The sequence below is a fragment of the Tamandua tetradactyla genome, unplaced genomic scaffold (genome assembly GCF_023851605.1).
Source record: "Tamandua tetradactyla isolate mTamTet1 unplaced genomic scaffold, mTamTet1.pri scaffold_109_ctg1, whole genome shotgun sequence".
NCBI lineage: Eukaryota > Metazoa > Chordata > Mammalia > Pilosa > Myrmecophagidae > Tamandua > Tamandua tetradactyla.
The window spans coordinates 220,252-224,969 of record NW_027518262.1 but is presented as its reverse complement, the minus strand read 5'-3'; positions in this window follow the sequence as shown (position 1 = coordinate 224,969).

Here is a 4,718-nt window from a genome sequence, read left to right as displayed (position 1 = left end):
CCCCAGCTCCAGTCTGAGCCCCAGGCCCAGCCCCAGGCCCAGCCTCTGGTCCCCGAACCCCAGCCCCAGGCCCAGGCCGAGGTCAAGGCCAAGGCCAAGGCCCAGCCCAGCCCCAGCCCCAGGCCCAGCCTCTGGCCCCTGACCCCCAGCCCCAGGACCAGGCCCAGGCTCAGCCCCAGTTCCATCCCCAGCCTGAGGCCCAGCCCCAGGCCCATCCCCAAGGCCCAGCCTCTATCAATGACCCCCAGCCCCAGGCCAGGCCCAGGCCCGGCCCCAGCTAAAGCCGCAGGCCCAGGCCCAGCCCCAGGTCCAGGCCCAGGCCCAGCCTCTGGCCCCTGAACCCCAGCCCCAGGCCCAGCCCCAGCCCCAGCCCCAGGCCCAGGCCATGGTCCAGCCCCAGTCCCAGGTCCAAGCCCAGCTTCTGGCCCTTGACTCACAGCCCCAGGCCCGGCCCCCACCCCAGGCCCAGCTAGAGCCCCAGACCCTGGCCCAGGCCCAGGCCCAGCCCCAACCCCAGCCCCAGGCCCAGCCCCAGCCCCAGCCCCAGATCGAGGCCCAGTCCCAGCCCCAGCCCCCAGCCTCAGCCCCAGGCCCAGCCTCTGGCCCCTGACCCCCAGCCCCAGCCCCAGGTCCAGCCCCAGGCCCAGCCCCAGGCCCAGACCCAACCCAAGGCCCAGCCCCAGGCACAGACCGAGCCCCAGCCCTAGCCCCATGCCCAGACCCAGGTCCGGCCTCAGGCCCAGCCCCAGGCCCAGTCCCAGCCCCAGGCCCCGCCCCAGCCCCAGGCCCAGCCCCAGCCCCAGCCCCAGCCCCAGACCCAAGCCCATACCCATACCCCAGCCCCAGACCCAGCGCCAGGCCCAGCCCAAGCCTCAGGCCCAGCCCCAGGCCCAAGCCCAGACCTATACCCCAGCCCCAGACCCAGCGCCAGGCCCAGCCCAAGCCTCAGGCCCAGCCCCAGGCCCAAGCCCATACCCATACCCCAGCCCCAGGCCCAGCCCCAGGCCCAGCCCAAGCTTCAGGCCCAGCCCCAGGCCAAGCCCCAGCCGAAGCCCCAGCCCCAGCCCCTGGCCCAGGTCCCAGCCCTAAGCCAAGCCCCAGGTCCAGGCCCAGCCCCAGGCCCAACCCCAATCCCAGGCATAGCCGCAGGCTCAGCCTCCAGGCCCATCCCCAACCCAGCTCCAGCCCCAGCCCCAGGCCCAGCCTCGGGCCCCTGACCCAGCCCCAGACCCAGACCCAACCTCTGGCCCCTGATTCCCAGCACCCAGCCCCAAACCCAGCCCCAGGCCCAGACCCAGCCCCAGGCCCAGCCTCTGGCCCCTGATCCCCAGCCCCAGCCCCAACCCCAGCCCCAGCCCCAGGCCCAGCCCGAGCCCAGCTACAGGACCAGGCCCAGGCCCAGGCCCAGGCGCAAACCCAACCGAAGCCCCAGTCCCAGCCACAGGCCCAGCCCCAGCCCCAGGCCCAGCCTCTATCAATGACACCCAGCCCCAGGCCCAGCCCAGCCACAGCCCTAGCCCCAGGCCCAGCCCCAGGCACAGACCCAGCTCAAGCCCCATCCACAGCCCCAGGCCCAGGCCCACTGCAGCCCCAGCCCCTGGCCCAGCCTCTGGCCCCTGACCCACAGACCCAGGCCCAGCCCCAGCCCCAGCCCCAGCCAAAGGCCCAGGCCAAGGCCAAACCCCAGGCCCAGCCCCAGCCTCAGGTGCAGTCCCAGCCCCAGCCCGAGCCCCAGCCCCATCTCCAGGCCCAGCCTCTGGCCCCTGACCCTCAGACCCAGCCCCAGGCCCTGGCCCAGCCCCAGCCCCAGGCCCAGCCTCTGGCTCCTGACACCCAGCCCCAGGCCCAGCCCCAACCCCAGCCCAAGCCCCAGCCCCAGGTCCACCCTCTGGCCACTGAGCCCCAGCACCAGACCCAGCCCCAGCCTCAGCCCAAGCCCCAGCTCCAGCCCCAGCCACAGGCCCAGCCTCTGTGCCCTGACCCCCAGCCCCAGGTCCAGCCCCAGCCCCAGCCCCAGGTCCAGGCCCAGCCCCAGTCCCAGCCCCAGGCCAAGCCCCAGTCCCAGCTCCAGGCAAAGACCCAGACCCAGCCCCAGGCCCAGCCCCAGGCCCAGCCCCAGGCCAAGCCCCAGTCCCAGCTCCAGGCAAAGACCCAGACCCAGCCCCAGGCCCAGCCCCAGGCCCAGCCCGAGCCCCAGGCCCAGCCTCTGGCACCTGACCCCCAGCCCGAGGCCCAGCCCCATTCCCAGCCAAAGCCTCAGGCACAGCACCAGGCCAAGCCCCAGGAACAGCCCAAGGCCCAGTCTTAGCCCCAGGCCAGCCCCAGCCCCAGGCCCAGTCCCAGCCCCAGGCCCAGTCCCAGCCCCAGGCCCAGCCCCAGCCCCAGGCCCAGGCTCAGGCCCATCCCCAGCCCCAGCCCTGGGCCCAGTCTCTGGCACCTGACCCCCAGACCCAAGCTCAGTCCCAGCCCCAGCCAGAGGCCCAGGCCCAGGCACAGCTCCAGGCCCAGCCCCAGCCCCAGGCCCAGTCCCAGGCCCAGCCCTAACCCCAGCCCCAGCCCCAGTCCCAGCCTATGGCCCAGCCCGAGGCCCTGCCTCTGGCTCCTGATCCACAGTAACAGCCCGAGTTTCAGGCCCAGTCCAAGTCACAGGTCCAGCTCTAGCCCCAACCCCAGGCCCAGCCTCAGGCCCAGCCACAGACCCAGGCCCAGGCCCAGTCCCAGGCCCAGCTCTAACCCCAGCCCCACACCCAGCCTCTGGCCCCTGACCCCAGCTCCAGACCCAGCCCCAGTCCCAGCCCCAGGCCAAGCCCCAGTCCCAGCTCCAGGCAAAGACCCAGACCCAGCCCCAGGCCCAGCCACAGGCCCAGCCCCAGCCTAAGCCCCAGGCCCAGGACCAGGCCAAGTACCAGCCCCAGCCCCAGGCCCAGCCTCTGGCACCTGACCCCCAGCCCGAGGCCCAGCCCCAGGCCCAGCCCGAGGCCCCTGACCCACAGCCCAAGCACCAGGCCCAGACCCAGGCCAGCCCCCAGCCCCAGCCCGAGGCTCAGCCCCAGCCTCAGCCCCAGGCCGAGCCTCTATCACTGACACCTAACCTCAGGCCCAGCCAGCCACAGCCCTAACCCCAGGCCCAGCCACAAGCACAGACACAGCTCAAGCCCCAGCCACAGCCCCAGGCCCAGGCCCAGGCCCCACCCCAGCCCCAAGCCCAGCCCCAGCCCCAGGCACAGGCCCAGGCCCAGCCCATGGCCCAGCCCCAGGCCCAGGCCCAGCTCAGCCCCAGCCTCAGGCCCAGCTCTAGCCCCAGCCCCAGCTCCAGCCCCATGCCCAGTCCCAGGCCCAGCTCTAGCCCCAGCCCCAGGCAGAGCCTCTGGACCCTGAACCCAGCTTCAGGCCCAGCGCCAGCCCCAGTCCCACGTCAAGTCCCAGTCCCAGCCTTAGGCCCAGCCCCAACCTCAGCACCAGGCTCAGGGCCAGGACCACACCTAGGACCAGGCCCAGTACCAGCCCCAGCCCCAGCCCCAGCCATGGGCCCAGCCCCAGCCTCCGCCCCAGGCCCAGGTCCAGGACCAGGCCTAGGACCAGGCCCAGTACCAGCCCCAGCCCCAGGCCCAGCCTCTGGCCCCTGACCCCCAGCCCCAGGCCCAGCCCAAGTCCCAGCCCCAAACCCAGCCCCAGCCCCAGGCCTGCCCAGGCCCAGCCCCAGGCCCAGCCCAAGTCCCAGCCCCAAACCCAGCCCCAGACCCAGGCCCAGGCCCTGCCCAGGCCCAGCCCCAGGCCCAGCTCTAGCCCCAGCCCCAGGCCCAGTCCCAGGCCCAACCACAGGCTCAGGCCCTGGCCCAGCCCAGCCCCAGTCCCAGGCCAAGCTCTAGCCCCAGCCCCAGGGCCAGGCTCTGGCCCCTGAACCCCAGATCAAGGCCCAGCCCCAGCCCCAGCTCCATGCCCAGCCGCAGTCCCAGCCCCAGGCCCAGCCTCTAGTCCCTGAATGCCATCCCCAGGCCTAGCCCCAGCCCCAGGCCCAGCCATGGGCCTAGCCCCAGCCTCCGCCCCAGGCCCAGGGCCAGGCCCAGTCCCAGTCCCAGGTCCAGGCCCAGCCCCAGTCGCAGCCCAGGCCCAGTCCCAGGCCCAGCCTCTGGCCCCTGACCCCCAGACCCATACCCAGCCCCAGTCCCATTCCCATCTCAGCCCCAGACCCAGCCACAGACTCATGACTCTCAGGCCCAGCCCCAGCCCAGCCCCAGCCCCAGGTCCAGCATCTGACCCCTGACACTCTGCCCCAGGCCCAGGCAAATCCCCAGCCCCAGGCCCAGCCTGTGGCCCCTGACCCCCAGCCCCAGCACCAGACCCAGGGCCAGCCCCAGCCCAAGCCCCAGCCCCAGCCCCATGCCCAGTCCAGCCCCAGTCCCATGCCCAGGCCAGCCTCAACCCCAGTCCCAGTCTCTATCTCGGACACCCAGCCCCAGGCCCAGCACCAGTCCCAGGCCCAGGCCCAGCCCCAACCCCAATCCCAGCCCCAGGCCCAGGCCCAGTCCCAACCCCAACCCCAGCTCCAGCCCCAGGCCCAGGCCCAGGCCCAGCCCGTGGCCCAGCCCTAGACCCAGGCCCAGCCCCAAGCTCAGCCCCAGCTTCAGCCCCAGGCCGAGCCTCTATCACTGACACCTAGCCCCAGGCACAGCCAGCCAGAGCCCTAGCCCCAGGCCCAACCCCAAGCACAGACCCAG